The sequence below is a fragment of the Crinia signifera genome, chromosome 6 (genome assembly GCF_055691185.1).
Source record: "Crinia signifera chromosome 6, ASM5569118v1, whole genome shotgun sequence".
NCBI lineage: Eukaryota > Metazoa > Chordata > Amphibia > Anura > Myobatrachidae > Crinia > Crinia signifera.
In genome coordinates this window covers 18,879,327-18,897,574 of record NC_139222.1, presented here as the reverse complement: position 1 = coordinate 18,897,574, position 18,248 = coordinate 18,879,327, and the positions used below count along the sequence as shown (strand labels likewise).

Here is an 18,248-nt window from a genome sequence, read left to right as displayed (position 1 = left end):
AGGTAATGGTCACCAGCGGCAACAGCCGACTGGAATTATATACTACTGCGGTAGGTACTGGTCACCAGTGGAAACAGCCGCCTGGAATTATATACTACTGCGGTAGGTAATGGTCACCAGTGGCAAAAGCCGACTGGAACTATATACTACTGCGGTAGGTACTGGTCGCCAGCGGAAACAGCCGCCTGGAATTATATACTACTGCGGTAGGTACTGGTCACCAGTGGCAAAAGCCGACTGGAACTATATACTACTGCGGTAGGTAATGGTCACCAGGGGCAAGAGCAGACTGCAATTATATACTACTGCGGTAGGTACTGGTCACCAGTGGCAAAAGCCGACTGGAACTATATACTACTGCGGTAGGTAATGGTCACCAGCGGCAACAGCCGACTGGAATTATATACTACTGCGGTAGGTACTGGTCACCAGTGTCAAAAGCCGACTGGAACTATATACTACTGCGGTAGGTAATGGTCACCAGGGGCAAGAGCAGACTGGAATTATATACTACTGCGGTAGGTACTGGTCACCAGTGGCAAAAGCCGACTGGAACTATATACTACTGCGGTAGGTACTGGTCACCAGTGGCAAAAGCCGACTGGAATTATATACTACTGCGGTAGGTAATGGTCACCAGCGGCAACAGCCGACTGGAATTATATACTACTGCGGTAGGTACTGGTCACCAGTGGAAACAGCCGCCTGGAATTATATACTACTGCGGTAGGTAATGGTCACCAGCAGCAACAGCCGACTGGAATTATATACTACTGCGGTAGGTACTGGTCACCAGGGGCAACAGCCAACTGGAATTTTATACTACTGCGGTAGGTACTGGTCACCAGCGGCAACAGCCGACTGGAACTATATACTACTGCTGTAGGTACTGGTCACCAGCGGCAACAGCCGACTGGAACTATATACTACTGCTGTAGGTACTGGTCGCCAGTGGCAAAAGCCGACTGGAATTATATACTACTGCGGTAGGTACTGGTCACCAGGGGCAAGAGCCGACTGGAATTATATACTACTGCTGTAGGTACTGGTCGCCAGCGGAAACAGCCGACTGGAATTATATACTACTGCGGTAGGTACTGGTCGCCAGTGGCAAAAGCCGACTGGAACTATATACTACTGCGGTAGGTACTGGTCACCAGCGGCAACAGCCGACTGGAATTATATACTACTGCAGTAGGTACTGGTCACCAGTGGCAAAAGCCGACTGGAACTATATACTACTGCGGTAGGTAATGGTCACCAGCGGCAACAGCCGACTGGAATTATATACTACTGCGGTAGGTACTGGTCGCCAGTGGCAACAGCCGACTGGAACTATATACTACTGCGGTAGGTACTGGTCACCAGTGGCAAAAGCCGACTGGAACTATATACTACTGCGGTAGGTACTGGTCGTCAGCGGAAACAGCCGCCTGGAACTATATACTACTGCGGTAGGTAATGGTCACCAGTGGCAAAAGCCGACTGGAACTATATACTACTGCGGTAGGTACTGGTCACCAGCGGCAAAAGCCGACTGGAATTATATACTACTGCGGTAGGTAATGGTCACCAGCGGCAACAGTCGACTGGAATTATATACTACTGCGGTAGGTACTGGTCACCAGTGGAAACAGCCGCCTGGAATTATATACTACTGCGGTAGGTAATGGTCACCAGTGGCAAAAGCCGACTGGAACTATATACTACTGCGGTAGGTACTGGTCACCAGCGGAAACAGCCGACTGGAACTATATACTACTGCGGTAGGTACTGGTCACCAGTGGCAAAAGCCGACTGGAACTATATACTACTGCGGTAGGTACTGGTCACCAGTGGCAAAAGCCGACTGGAACTATATACTACTGCGGTAGGTACTGGTCACCAGCAGCAACAGCCGACTGGAATTATATACTACTGCGGTAGGTAATGGTCACCAGCGGCAACAGCCGACTGGAACTATATACTACTGCGGTAGGTAATGGTCACCAGCAGCAACAGCCGACTGGAATTATATACTACTGCGGTAGGTAATGGTCACCAGTGGAAACAGCCGCCTGGAATTATATACTACTGCGGTAGGTACTGGTCACCAGCAGCAACAGCCGACTGGAACTATATACTACTGCGGTAGGTACTGGTCACCAGTGGCAAAAGCCGACTGGAACTATATACTACTGCGGTAGGTACTGGTCACCAGGGGCAAAAGCCGACTGGAACTATATACTACTGCGGTAGGTACTGGTCACCAGTGGCAAAAGCCGACTGGAACTATATACTACTGCGGTAGGTACTGGTCACCAGCAGCAACAGCCGACTGGAACTATATACTACTGCGGTAGGTACTGGTCACCAGCGGCAACAGCCGACTGGAACTATATACTACTGCGGTAGGTACTGGTCACCAGTGGCAAAAGCCGACTGGAACTATATACTACTGCGGTAGGTACTGGTCACCAGCAGCAACAGCCGACTGGAATTATATACTACTGCGGTAGGTACTGGTCACCAGCGGCAACAGCCGACTGGAACTATATACTACTGCGGTAGGTACTGGTCACCAGTGGCAAAAGCCGACTGGAACTATATACTACTGCGGTAGGTACTGGTCACCAGTGGCAAAAGCCGACTGGAACTATATACTACTGCGGTAGGTACTGGTCACCAGCAGCAACAGCCGACTGGAATTATATACTACTGCGGTAGGTAATGGTCACCAGTGGCAAAAGCCGACTGGAACTATATACTACTGCGGTAGGTACTGGTCACCAGCAGCAACAGCCGACTGGAATTATATACTACTGCGGTAGGTACTGGTCACCAGGGGCAAAAGCCGACTGGAATTATATACTACTGCGGTATGTAATGGTCACCAGCGGCAACAGCCGACTGGAATTATATACTACTGCGGTAGGTACTGGTCACCAGGGGCAAGAGCAGACTGGAATTATATACTGTGATAGGTACTGGGAGCCAGTGGCAACAGCAGAGAGCAGACTGGAATTATATACTGTAATAGGTACTGGTTGGCAGGGCACCAGCAGACTGGAATTATATACTGCAGTAGGTAGGTACTGGCAGCCGGGTGTGAGGATAACCAGCGCTAATTGAAGAACTTGCTTGTGAACTGGATGTATCTGAGACAGGTGAGATTCCTTAGTGGGTCAGTAGAACCACACTTACTTCTTAATCCTGTCTCGAGTTCACAAAGCAGTTTCTTTAATTCCAAACGATATGGATGCTTCTTCAGCTTTCCAAAACAACACTTACTTTCTAATTCTTTCTCGAGTGCACACAAAGGTATCTTTAAACTTCCTCTCTCATATACCACAATGATAGCATGGACAGGTAGACTTACATTGGTATTCTGTCTCGCGTGTCCGTAACGGTTTCTTTAAAGGATTCTCCAGAGACCCCGGTAAGTGCACAAGATTTATTCACAAACATAGAAGGATAAAATACAGGGAAATCGGGCTGACAGTTCTCCTCCCCCAGACGCTGCAGTGGAAAGTCCTTCTGATATGGTCCCGACCTCCGTGTAAAACGCTGGTGAGTGATACACCAGACTGCACAGCACTCCCGTCAACGCGTTTCGGATCGCTCCTTTATCAAGACGTGCTGTCCTCTTCCTCTCACCAGATTATAAACCTGGAGGGCTGGTCATGTGATCTTATTTCAACCAATCGACCGCAATGACCTGAAATAGTCTATACCCGGCTCTCAATCTTATCAAGTACTATAGCAATCAGTCTATTAAATTACTACAGCAATAACAGATAGTAACTGGTCTAATGAATTACATTATACAAAGATACTAAACATATAATAAATCACAATCTTATATAAAACCGTAAAATATTCAGGCTAGAAACAATTAGCGAACTAAAAACAATTAGTAAGCTAAGATATAGTTATCGGGCTAAAATACAATAAGTGAACTAAAATATAATTTAATGCAAGTTGTGGAGAATTGGATAGTCTCCAGAGGATTTACATAGCTGCTACTCATTAGCGCCAGTTTTTGTCATCTATTGTGTAAAGTGAGGTACTGGCAGCCACCAGGCAGTGCAGGGCAGGCACTAGCAGCACCAGTGGACTATACATATACAGCAGAGGCAGGCCCCAGCACAAAGGAGAGACAGTACACAGCAGTCGTCCTTGCAATGGTGATGATCCCACTGAGCAGAGAGGAGAGACACAGTACACAGCAGCACACGAGGCCCAAGCAGAGACAGTACACAGCAGCACACCCTATCCCGAGGCTGGATCCGGGCTCGGATTAATGATGTTCGTGAGGGCTCGGATCATCTCTACTTTGAACAATGCAATGAAAAGACCATAAAAATTGAATAAAAAACAATAAAAAAATCTATATACAGTTCGTGTAATACATACATCTTGCAAAAGGTGTCTATAAACCAAAATGCGTCGACAACCAGTGTGGAGTGTGAGCAGCCATCATCCTTTTCACCCTACATTGGATGGATGTTGCACACACGCAACAATGAGCAGCCATATTGGTCACGATATAAATACCAATAACCAGAATATGGGAAGACACCTTTGAAAAAGCTGGGAATCCCCCTAGCAAAATGTTCACCCCAACAATTTGTGGTACCATCCATCAGACCCTTCTCACTGAGAGACCTGAACCAGGACCAATATCCAAGGATGGTATTTGCAGTCACATTCCAGCTGGACTCCCACCAATCCCGAGACTGTCCTTGTGACCTTTACCTCCCTACAACTGTAAATCAGCACCCACAAGTCCAATATAGGAACAGGGTCTCATATAGGGCAACGCGGATGGTGCTATATAAGAAACTTTATAAATAAATGTAGTAGACAAAAAAAATAGGGTGGCTATTCCCATGCTCACGATAATCAATTTAACTTTTTAATTATTATTTTATTTTGGCTTAATCAAGATATGAATAAAATGTATACATTCATTTTTATTAACACACTGTGTGATAATTGACTATTCCTCAAGAGCGCAGTATCTTTCCAGGTATCTGTAAGCTGCTATATTGTATACAGATTCAGGGGCTCAGTCACAAATCTATAAGCAGTCTCCAGAGTCCTAGGGCCTTATTCTAGTTCACTCTTTCTGAAAAAATCCTTCTTAGATGGACAAAACCATGTGCACTGCAGGGGGGGCAGATGTAAAATGTGCAGAGAGAGTTAGATTTGGGTGAGTTATTTTGTTTCTGTGCAGGCTAAATACTGGCTGCTTTATTTTTACACTGCAATATAGATCTCACTTTGAAGTAAAACCCCACCCAAATCTAACTCTCTCTGCACAAGTAACATCTGCCCCACCTGCAGTGCACATGGTTTTGTCCATCTAAGAAGGATTTTGTCAGAAAGAGTGAACTAGAATAAAGCCCAAAGTCACATTGCATTGTGACAGATGCATTTTTGTAACAAATAAGATACCCCGGCACTAGAAGACCTGGCGTGCCAAGAGGGGATGACTGTAGCAAATATATATAGAAGGACTCACCTGTCATATCAAGTACGCACTCTTTAAATGCATTCATGACTAATTTTAGCATTTACATTAATAAAAAAATATATTTAGAATAAAGTAGCATACTGTCATGAGTGAAGTCTCTGATGTTTAACAAGATTTGATTTACTTGCAAAGCATTTCCCACACTCAGAACATAAAAATGGTTTCTCTCCTGTGTGACATCTCTGATGTTTAACAAGATTTGATTTCTGTGTAAAACATTTCCCACACACAGCACATGAAAATGGTTTATCTCCTGTGTGAGTTCTCTCATGGTTAATAAGATCTGCTTTCTGTGTAAAACATTTCCCACACTCACAACATGAAAACGGCTTCTGTCCTGTGTGAGTTCTCTGATGCATAACAAGATTTGATTTCTGTGTAAACCATTTCCCACACTCAGAACATGAAAATGGTTTCTCTCCTGTGTGAGTTCTCGCGTGTATAACAAGTAATGATTGCCTTGTAAAACATTTCCCACACACAGAACATGAAACCAATTTCTCTCCTGTGTGAGTTCTCTGATGTTTAACAAGACTTGATCTCTGCTTAAAACATTTGCCACACTCAGAACATGAAAATGGCTTCTCTCCCGTGTGAATTCTCTGATGTATTACAAGATGGGATTTATGTGCAAAACGTATCCCACACTCAGAACACATAAACGACGTCGCCCCCGTGTGAATCCTCTGATGTTTTGCAAAGTGGTCCTCAGTTATTAAACATTTGTCACACTCGGAGCACTGAAATACTGAATCACGTCTATGACCTGTACTGTGTGTCACATTGCCTGAATTACAAGGAGGACACTCGTCATGGTGAGACGGACCAGGTGATGCATCTGCACTGTACAGTGCTGGCCGTGTAATGATGGGCACAGGATGGTCTCCTGTAACAGCTTGTGTAATGTTCTTCTCTTCTGTTTTATCATCTGGAAACAGACTGAGATGTCCCCCAAAGGTGTTCCTGCTTGTGCGTCCATCTGTGGGAAACACATAAATCACATTGGGGACATTATTATATAAGTAACTGAATCAATACCAATATGCTACAACAACTGTACATACATGAGCATGTTATCCTCCCTTGGCAGAGAGCATGTCAAATCAAATGCATCATGGACAAAAAAAAAAAAATGATAGGTACCGGTACTTGTTTCCTGGCACGGAGCCATAGGGAAATCGCATCGCATGGCCCATTATAGCAGCATTTTTTCAATGTAATTTTTTCAATGGTCTTTGTGTCCCACTATATCGCATCGCATGGCACCTCCCGCAAAATCGCATGCAATTTTATAGGGTGTGCGATGCCATTACATTAGCTATACAATGATATGATTGTATGTCCTAAAAATAGGTTTTACACCCCCCCCACCCCGAAGCGTGGCGAGCGCAGCGGAACGCATCCTCTCACTTTTTCATACCCCCACTATCCACGTCGGCGTGGAGTTGATTGTATATAGTGTGGCAAGCGCAGCGAGCCACCGAGCCCGAAGCGTGGTGAGGGGCCACGGATTACTTTACATGTATTCTGCATCCGCTCGCCAAGCTTCGGGCTTGGTGGCTGGCTGCGCTCGCCACACTATATACAATCAACTCCACGCCGACGTGGATAGTGGGAGTACTCGCCACGCTTCGGGTTGGCGTGGATAGTGGGGGGTGCGTAAAACATATTTTTTTTAGGACATACAATCATATCATTGTTTAGCTAATGTAATGGCATCGCACACCCTATAAAATTGCATGCGATCGCATGCGATTTTGCGGGAGGTGCAATTCGATGCAATGCGCAGGGGCACACATAGCAGTGAAAAAAATTGCATCGCACATCGCATGGCACTAAAATGGCCCATGCGATTTCCCTACGCAGAATATCCCACTAAGCAAATGGCTTAGTGGGCGCCGTTCTAGGAAACAAGTGCCAAAATATATATTAATGTGGCGCTTGAAAAAGAAATCAAATAATCAAGATCTTTCAAATAATAAATAAGGTGACTTGCAGACACCCAAAAAAAAAAATTTCAGTTCACCTAAAAAAAGATGTTGAGAGCAAAATGGCGAACTGCACCAAAACAAAGAGCGACACCATCCTCCATTTTTAGAATTGAATCCACTTTTGGCGAAGTACGCTAAATTCCCCTTAGAAAAACAACAGCCAGTAACGGCGACTATAAAACGTCGGACAGGACAAGGCTCGCTGTTCAATTTGGGCGAACAGTGAGCGTTGAATTTCTGGGGAAATAATTTGCCAATGTGCCAAAAAAATAGCCCCGGTTGCTGGAAAAATCAGCGAACAAAGAGCATTGAATACTGCCCAGACTGTGTGTGTGATGTTAAGCTGGCCATACATCAGAAAGATCGATCTTAAGATCGATTGCACTCATGATTGTGTACAATTTCCCTTGAAATCCCCGGCAGTCCTTGGTGGTTTTTGGACACACAATCTACTCACAATCCATCATACAATCAGTCATACAATCCATCTGCTGTGTGATTGTGTATACAAGATGTGCACACAATCTGCATACAATCCATCATACAATCAGTCATAAGGGCCCCTTAAGGCCCCCATACACTAGCCGATTTTGGTCAGATTTCAGCCAGATCAGTCGGATCTGGCCGAAATCGGACCAAAATCGGCTAGTTTTGATGTCCCCTCAGATCCGATGCGCGGTCCCGTGCGCATCGGATCTGCGTCGGGTGGTCGGACCTGCTGCACGTCCGACCACCCGACTTGGGACCTAGTGGGGCGGCGCTGCTGCGGTAGAGGGAGCAGGGGGGGCTGGGGACGCTGCGGGGGACAGCGTCTGTGTCCCCCGCTGCTGGGGACAGCGTTTGTGTGCCCCGCTGCTGGGGACGCTGCATGGGCGGCCTGTGATTGGCTGAGCGCTCTCTCAGCCAATTGCTCACTGGCTGAGAGAGCGCTCAGCCAATCACAGGCCGCCCATGCATTTTTTTTTTATTCAACACTGACAGCTCCCGCCGGCTCCCCCTGCCCGGCTCTATGCCGCTTGTGTCCCCCGCAGCGTCCCCAGCAGCGGGGGACACAGACGCTGTCCCCCGCAGCGTCCTCAGCAGCGGGGCACACAAACGCTGTCCCCCGCAGCGTCCTCAGCAGCGGGGCACACAAACGCTGTCCCCCGCAGCGTCCCCAGCCCCCCTGCTCCCACCTCTGTAGCCGCCCCCCCCCCCCCCGCGTTTTTTACATGTGATAAATCGAGACGATTTATCACATGTAAAAAATGGCACATCAAGTGCCAATCTAATCAAGCTCCCCCGGGGAGCAGCCGGGGAAGCTCAGGGGGAAGTCGGGGGCGAGTGTATGGGGGCCTTTACACTTGTGAGATTTTGTGAGATTTGATCCAATTTGAGTCAATTTATCTGACGAGATCTGATGTGCCGTCTGACAATAACTTATGTGCCTGATGTGTAGGACACAATCCACAATCCTGTGCCATTGGGTATAACGAAGAGATTGGAAGAGATTGAACCTCCTGCACATAGGATAAATCTCGAGTCAATCAGGTTCAATTTGTTGAGACAATAAGTTGACAAGTGTAAGGGCCTATACAATCCATCTGATGATTGATTGTATGATTTGTGTACACAAGATGTGCGCACAATCTGCATACAATCCATCTTACAATCAATTGAGATTGTATGATTGGGTACAATATCTTTCTGATGTATCGCTACCTTTACAATCAATTGAGATTGTATGATTGGGTACAATATCTTTCTGATGTATGGCCAGCTTTAGTTTTATATTGTTGGCTGATCGCACACAGTGACATAATGTGAGGGGGAGAGCAGGAGTATAATAGGGGCGGATGGCTCCTGATGTATGAGATACACCAGAGAGTGTGGGGAGGAGACTGGTCAGATCTCTGGGCGGGTAACACACAGTGACATGATGTGAGGGGGAGAGAGCAGGAGTATAATAGGGGCTGATGGCTCCTGATGTACTGTATGAGATACACCAGAGAGTGTGGGGAGGAGACTGGTCAGATCTCTGGGCTGGTAACACACAGTGACATGATGTGAGGGGAGAGCAGGAGTATAATAGGGGCTGATGGCTCCTGATGTATGAGATACACCAGAGAGTGCGGGGAGGAGACTGGTCAGATCTCTGGGCTGGTAACACACAGTGACATGATGTGAGGGGGAGAGAGCAGGAGTATAATAGGGGCTGATGGCTCCTGATGTACTGTATGAGATACACCAGAGAGTGTGGGGAGGAGACTGGTCAGATCTCTGGGCTGGTAACACACAGTGACATGATGTGAGGGGAGAGCAGGAGTATAATAGGGGCGGATGGCTCCTGATGTATGAGATACACCAGAGAGTGTGGGGAGGAGACTGGTCAGATCTCTGGGCGGGTAACACACAGTGACCTGATGTGAGGGGAGAGCAGGAGTATAATAGGGGCTGATGGCTCCTGATGTATGAGATACACCAGAGAGTGCGGGGAGGAGACTGGTCAGATCTCTGGGCTGGTAACACACAGTGACATGATGTGAGGGGGAGAGAGCAGGAGTATAATAGGGGCTGATGGCTCCTGATGTATGAGATACACCAGAGAGTGTGGGGAGGAGACTGGTCAGATCTCTGGGCTGGTAACACACAGTGACATGATGTGAGGGGGAGAGAGCAGGAGTATAATAGGGGCTGATGGCTCCTGATGTACTGTATGAGATACACCAGAGAGTGTGGGGAGGAGACTGGTCAGATCTCTGGGCTGGTAACACACAGTGACATGATGTGAGGGGAGAGCAGGAGTATAATAGGGGCGGATGGCTCCTGATGTATGAGATACACCAGAGAGTGTGGGGAGGAGACTGGTCAGATCTCTGGGCGGGTAACACACAGTGACCTGATGTGAGGGGAGAGCAGGAGTATAATAGGGGCTGATGGCTCCTGATGTATGAGATACACCAGAGAGTGCGGGGAGGAGACTGGTCAGATCTCTGGGCTGGTAACACACAGTGACATGATGTGAGGGGGAGAGAGCAGGAGTATAATAGGGGCTGATGGCTCCTGATGTATGAGATACACCAGAGAGTGTGGGGAGGAGACTGGTCAGATCTCTGGTAACACACAGTGACATGATGTGAGGGGAGAGCAGGAGTATAATAGGGGCTGATGGCTCCTGATGTATGAGATACACCAGAGAGTGTGGGGAGGAGACTGGTCAGATCTCTGGGCTGGTAACACACAGTGACATGATGTGAGGGGAGAGCAGGAGTATAATAGGGGCTGATGGCTCCTGATGTATGAGGTACACCAGAGAGTGTGGGGAGGAGACTGGTCAGATCTCTGGGCTGGTAACACACAGTGACATGATGTGAGGGGGAGAACAGGAGTATAATAGGGGCTGATGGCTCCTGATGTATGAGATACACTAGAGAGTGTGGGGAGGAGACTGGTCAGATCTCTGGGCTGGTAACACACAGTGACATGATGTGAGGGGGAGAGAGCAGGAGTATAATAGGGGCTGATGGCTCCTGATGTATGAGATACACCAGAGAGTGTGGGGAGGAGACTGGTCAGATCTCTGGCTGGTAACACACAGTGACATGATGTGAGGGGGAGAGCAGGAGTATAATAGGGGCTGATGGCACCTGATGTATGAGATACACCAGAGAGTGTGGGGAGGAGACTGGTCAGATTTCTGGGCTGGTAACACACAGTGACATGATGTGAGGGGAGAGCAGGAGTATAATAGGGGCTGATGGCTCCTGATGTATGAGATACACCAGAGAGTGTGGGGAGGAGACTGGTCAGACCTCTGGGCTGGTAACACACAGTGACATGATGTGAGGTGGAGAGCAGGAGTATAATAGGGGATGATGGCTGCTGATGTATGAGATACACCAGAGAGTGTGGGGAGGAGACTGGTCAGATCTCTGGGCTGGTAACACACAGTGACATGATGTGAGGGGAGAGCAGGAGTATAATAGGGGCTGATGGCTCCTGATGTATGAGGTACACCAGAGAGTGTGGGGAGGAGACTGGTCAGATCTCTGGGCTGGTAACACACAGTGACATGATGTGAGGGGGAGAGCAGGAGTATAATAGGGGCTGATGGCTCCTGATGTATGAGATACACCAGAGAGTGTGGGGAGGAGACTGGTCAGATCTATGGGCTGGTAACACACAGTGACATGATGTGAGGGGGAGAGAGCAGGAGTATAATAGGGGCTGATGGCTCCTGATGTATGAGATACACCAGAGAGTGTGGGGAGGAGACTGGTCAGATCTCTGGCTGGTAACACACAGTGACATGATGTGAGGGGGAGAGCAGGAGTATAATAGGGGCTGATGGCACCTGATGTATGAGATACACCAGAGAGTGTGGGGAGAAGACTGTTCAGATTTCTGGGCTGGTAACACACAGTGACATGATGTGAGGGGAGAGCAGGAGTATAATAGGGGCTGATGGCTCCTGATGTATGAGATACACCAGAGAGTGTGGGGAGGAGACTGGTCAGACCTCTGGGCTGGTAACACACAGTGACATGATGTGAGGTGGAGAGCAGGAGTATAATAGGGGATGATGGCTGCTGATGTATGAGATACACCAGAGAGTGTGGGGAGGAGACTGGTCAGATCTCTGGGCTGGTAACACACAGTGACATGATGTGAGGGGAGAGCAGGAGTATAATAGGGGCTGATGGCTCCTGACTCCCCCACTAGGCAGCTGCATCGTCCTCATTAGTTTGGTCTGACAAAGGAGGGTGTAGGATAAGAGAAGGTTGTATTGGCAGAACAAGGAAAATATGTAATAATTGATTATTCCTCACCTGTGCTGATATCTGTAGGGATTTCCTCCTCCTTACACTGCTGATATGTGTCTTCAGTCTCTGTACTTTCTTCCTTATATGACACATTACTATCTTCTCCTTCTGTATCTTCTGCCCTAATATCAGTCGCATCCGCATCTTCTTCTACCTTTATTTCTTCTACCTTAATATCAGACAAATCTTCACACTGAACCTACAGTGATTAGGTTATAAAGAATACAGAGTATGCCTGGTGTTACTGTATAATGCCCCATTCCCAGCAGTCACCTCTCTGGTCACATCCCCCGGTGTTACTGTATAATGTCCCATTCCCATCAGTCACCTCTCCGGTCACATCCCCCGGTGTTACTGTATAATGCCCCATTCCCAGCAGTCACCTCTCTGGTCACATCCCCCGGTGTTACTGTGTAACGTCCCATTCCCAGCAGTCGCCTCTCCGGTCACGTCCCCCGGTGTTACTGTATAACGTCCCATTCCCAGAAGTCACCTCTCCGGTCACATCCCCCGGCGTCACTGTATAATGTCCCATTCCCAGCAGTCACCTCTCCGGTCACATCCCCCGGCGTCTCTGTATAATGTCCCATTCCCAGCAGTCACCTCTCCGGTCACATCCCCCGGTGTCACTGTATAATGTCCCATTCCCAGCAGTTACCTCTCTGGTCACATCCCCTGGTGTTACTGTATAATGCCCCATTCCTAGCAGTCGCCTCTCCGGTCACATCCCCCGGTGTTACTGTATAATGCCCCATTCCGAGCAGTCACCTCTCTGGTCACATCCCCTGGTGTTACTGTATAATGCCCCATTCCTAGCAGTCACCTCTCTGGTAACATCCCCTGGTGTTACTGTATAATGTCCCATTCCCAGTAGTCACCTCTCCGGTCACATCCCCCGGTGTTACTGTATAACGTCCGAATCCCAGCAGTCACCTCTCCGGTCACATCCCCGGTGTTACTGTATAATATCCCATTCCCAGCAGTCACCTCTCCAGTCAGAAGCTGGATGATATTGTTGGCGAGTTCCAGGATCTTCTGCTCCTTGTCTCTCCCATGTATCAGTGAGTGAGGTGGGGTCACTGTGATGGGGCTCTGGGTCCTGCTTCCTCCTCCTGACACACAGGGACGGCTACCGGGTGTCTCGTGCTCACCGGATGTCTTCTTCACAACTGTGTAACCCTGTGTATTGGAAAATATACTATCACTGCATACACTCCCAGTCATGATCTTCTATTATTACTATAAGTGATATCACGGTAATACTCTCAATATCCACCAGTCAGGTCACTGTAGTATGACAGGTACACCACCAATTTTCTGGCATTAACAGTTCCAGCACTGAGCCAGTATACAGATTTTGCCACTAATCCCCCCCCCCACCCCCACCACCACGTCCCCCGAAAAATCAGTGTTGTACCTGTACTATATTGGTAATATTACTGACACTCACATCTCTTAGTGGTATAATGATTACACTGGGCACTGTGACATAATAGAGGCAGTATGTGGCAACTCTAATTGATTAGTTGTGTCACCCCCACCAACCTTAATCCAGCCCTGTTCCTGTATTATTAATATAGCTATAAGTGATGTCACAGTGACTCTTCCAGATCCTCTCACCTCACCAGTCATGTGCCTATATTATTACTATAGATATAAGTGATGTCACAGTGACGCTCCCAGATCCCCTCACCTCCCCAGTCCTGTCACTGTAATATTACTATAGATAGTGACGGCGATGCCTGGCGCTTCCCCGGCAGCACAGTGGCTTCGGAGGGGCCGGGCCCGCCCCCTTTGATGACGGTGGCGGCCGGGCCCGCCCCCTTTGATGACAATGGCGGCCCAAGCACGCCTCTTTCATGACGGCGGCGGCCCAGGCACGCCCCCTTCATGACGTCGGTGGCCCGGGCACGCCCCCTTCATGACGTCGGCGTGGCCCGGGCACGCTCCCAGCTGTGACGTTGGCGTGCCCGGTCCGCCCCCCAGCGCCCTGCCCGCTGTCACTCCTAGAGTGAACACTAACAGTGACACTCCCAGATCCCCTCACCTCCCCAGTCACGTCCCTGTATTATTACTATAGATATAAGTGATGTCACAGTGACACTCCCAGATCCCCTCACCTCCAGTCACGTCCCTGTATTATTACTATAGATATAAGTGATGTCACAGCGACGATCCCAGATCCCCTCACATCCCCAGTCACGTCCCTGTATTATTACTATAGATATAAGTGATGTCACAGTGACACTCCCAGATCCCCTCACCTCCCCAGTCACGTCCCTGTATTATTACTATAGGTATAAGTGACGTCACAGTGACGCTCCCAGATCCCCTCACCTCCCCAGTCACGTCCCTGTATTATTACTATAGATATAAGTTATGTCACAGTGACGCTCCCAGATCCCCTCACCTCCCCAGTCACGTCCCTGTATTATTACTATAGATATAAGTGATGTCACTGTGACACTCCCAGATCCCCTCACCTCCCCAGTCACGTCCCTGTATTATTACTATAGATATAAGTGATGTCACAGTGACACTCCCAGATCCCCTCACCTCCCCAGTCACGTCCCTGTATTATTACTATAGATATAAGTGATGTCACAGTGACGCTCCCAGATCCCCTCACCTCCCCAGTCACGTCCCTGTATTATTACTATAGATATAAGTGATGTCACAGTGACGCTCCCAGATCCCCTCACCTACCCAGTCATGTCCCTGTATTATTACTATAGATATAAGTGATGTTACAGTGACGCTCCCAGATGCCCTCACCTCCCCAGTCACGTCCCTGTATTATTACTATAGATATAGGTGATGTCAGTGTGACACTCCCAGACCCCCTCACCTCCCCAGTCATGTCCCTGTATTATTACTATAGATATAAGTGATGTCACAGTGACACTCCCAGATCCCCTCACCTCCCCAGTCACGTCCCTGTATTATTACTATAGATATAAGTGATGTCACAGCGACGCTCCCAGATCTCCTCACCTCCCCAGTCATGTCCCTGTATTACTACTATAGATATAAGTGATGTCACAGTGACGCTCCCAGATCCCCTCACCCCCCCAGTCACCTCCCTGTATTATTACTATAGATATAAGTGACGTCACAGTGACGCTCCCAGATCTCCTCACCTCCCCAGTCACGTCCCTGTATTATTACTATAGATACTGTATAAGTGATGTCACTGTGACACTCCCAGATCCCCTCACCTCCCCAGTCACGTCCCTGTATTATTACTATAGATATAAGTGATGTCACAGTGACACTCTCAGATCCCCTCACCTCCACAGTCACGCCCCTGTATTATTACTATAGATATAAGTGATGTCACAGTGACGCTCCCAGATCCCCTCACCTCCCCAGTCACGTCCCTGTATTATTACTATAGATATATGTGATGTCACAGTGACGCTCCCAGATCCCCTCACCTCCCCCAGTCACGTCCCTGTATTATTACTATAGATATAAGTGATGTCACAGTGACACTCCCAGATCCCCTCACCTCCCCAGTCACGTCCCTGTATTATTACTATAGATATAAGTGATGTCACAGTGACGCTCCCGGATCCCCTCACCTCCCCAGTCACGTCCCTGTAGTATTACTATTGATATAGGTGATGTCACTGTGACGCTCCCAGATCCCCTCACCTCCCCAGTCACGTCCCTGTATTATTACTATAGATATAAGTGATGTCACACAGTGACGCTCCCAGATCCCCTCACCTCCCCAGTCACGTCCCAGTATTATTACTATAGATATAAGTGATGTCACAGTGACGCTCCCAGATCCCCTCACCTCCCCAGTCACGTCCCTGTATTATTACTATAGATATAAGTGATGTCACAGTGACGCTCCCAGATCCCCTCACCTCCCCAGTCACGTCCCTGTATTATTACTATAGATATAAGTGATGTTACAGTGACTCTCCCAGATCCCCTCACCTCCCCAGTCACGTCCCAGTATTATTACTATAGATATAAGTGATGTCACAGTGACGCTCCCAGATCCCCTCACCTCCCCAGTCACGTCCCTGTATTATTACTATAGATATAAGTGATGTCACAGTGACGCTCCCAGATCCCCTCACCTCCCCAGTCACGTCCCTGTATTATTACTATAGATATAAGTGATGTTACAGTGACTCTCCCAGATCCCCTCACCTCCCCAGTCACGTCCCTGTATTATTACTATAGATATAAGTGATGTCACAGTGACGCTCCCAGATCCCCTCACCTCCCCAGTCAGCAGGTAGATGATCTCCAGGGTGAGATTTAGTATCCCGTCAGTCATGTGACTCTGGCCCTTCTCCATCCTCGGGGAATCAGTGATGTGTCTCATACACATGTGGTTTCCCCACCGCTCTGTTGACCTGGAATAAACATAATAATTACAATTAATACCACACAGTACACATGTACCATATATGGTAAAAGCAATGGTGCGCACACAAGGTGAGATGTGTGCTATGCAATTTGTACTTTATACACGGTGCTATTTGAACTACATAAAATTTGGACTGGAATACACTATGTCACACTGTGTGTCCCGACCTTCTCAGCATGGGGTCGCAACTCCATGTTGCTGACCATCAGGCTGGTGACTTTTCTAATCTCAGTCAGTGATTCAAGGAGTCTGAAAAATCAGTTGAATGGTCTTTTAATTTTAGACTCCTCCCATCACTCTGTACCCCCCCCCACAATGCTGCCATGTATGTGCTGTCTGCTGACTACACGTGTGATGTGATGGGTTATGGTGTATTAGACTCCTCCCATCACTCTGTACCCCCACAATGCTGCCATGTATGTGCTGTCTGCTGACTACACCTGTGATGTGATGGGTTATGGTACAGATGGGTCTGTTCCCATCTTGGCAGGGGATGGCGCTGGCGTCGCCAGCCGCCATCCCCCGCCAGCGCCATGGCGATCGTGAGAAGGGGACGCGCGCGCACGAGAGGCGTGCGCGTCCCCTTCCGACGGCGCTTCCATACGTTTCCCCGGGTCCCCGCCGGCTTGCCGGCGGTAACCCGGGTCCCCGCCGCCTGCCCGCATCCCCCCTAACCCCCCCTAACCCCGTCCGTCTCCCTGAGGCGGAGACGGACAGGGTTTCCGCCGCGCTAGCGACGGAGACTGAGACGCGCGTGCGACGCACGCGCGTCTCAGTCTCCTCGCTGGCGAGGCTGCTGGCGGGTCGCCAGCGCGTACGTTCTGGCGACCCGCCAGCAAGGATGGGACCTGCCCCATCTGTATATTAGACTCCTCCCATCACTCTGTACCCCCACAATGCTGCCATGTATGTGCTGTCTGCTGACTACACAGGTGATGTGATGGGTTATGGTATATTAGACTCATCCCATCACTCTGTATAACAAAAACACACACTTCTTTAACATTAATAAAAGAACACAAGAGGCTGCTCCCCCTGCAAAGCATTTAGAACAGTACATCGCAGGCCACTACATCTGTATAAAAGGACACCACAGGCAGCTACTTCTGTATGACAGAATGCCACAGCCCACTCCCTCTGTACAGCAAGACACCACAGGCCGCTCCTCCTGTATAACAAGACACCACCCTTGTATAACATGACACCACAGGCCACTCCTCCTGTATAACAGGCTGCTCCCCCTGTATAAAGGGACGGCACAGGCTGCTCCCCCGCCCTGTATAACAGGACGCCACAGGCCGCTGCCCCGTATAACATGGCGCCACATGCCGCTCCCCCCCCTGTATAACAGGATGCCACAGCCCTCTCCCTCTGTACATCAAGACACCACAGGCCGCTCCTCCAGTATAACAAGACACCACCCTTGTATAACAAGACACCACAGGCCGCTCCTCCTGTATAACAGGCTGCTCCCCCTGTATAACGGGATGCCACAGGCCGCTCCCCCCTGTATAACAGGGCGCCACAGGCCGCTCCCACTGTAT

At 48.8% G+C, this 18,248-nt stretch overlaps 1 protein-coding gene across 1 annotated transcript in view; it reads right to left on the bottom strand.

Moving 5' to 3' along the window:
* Window positions 1–18,248, bottom strand: part of LOC146009536 (uncharacterized) — a 783,885-nt gene that overhangs the window by 424,328 nt on the left and 341,309 nt on the right.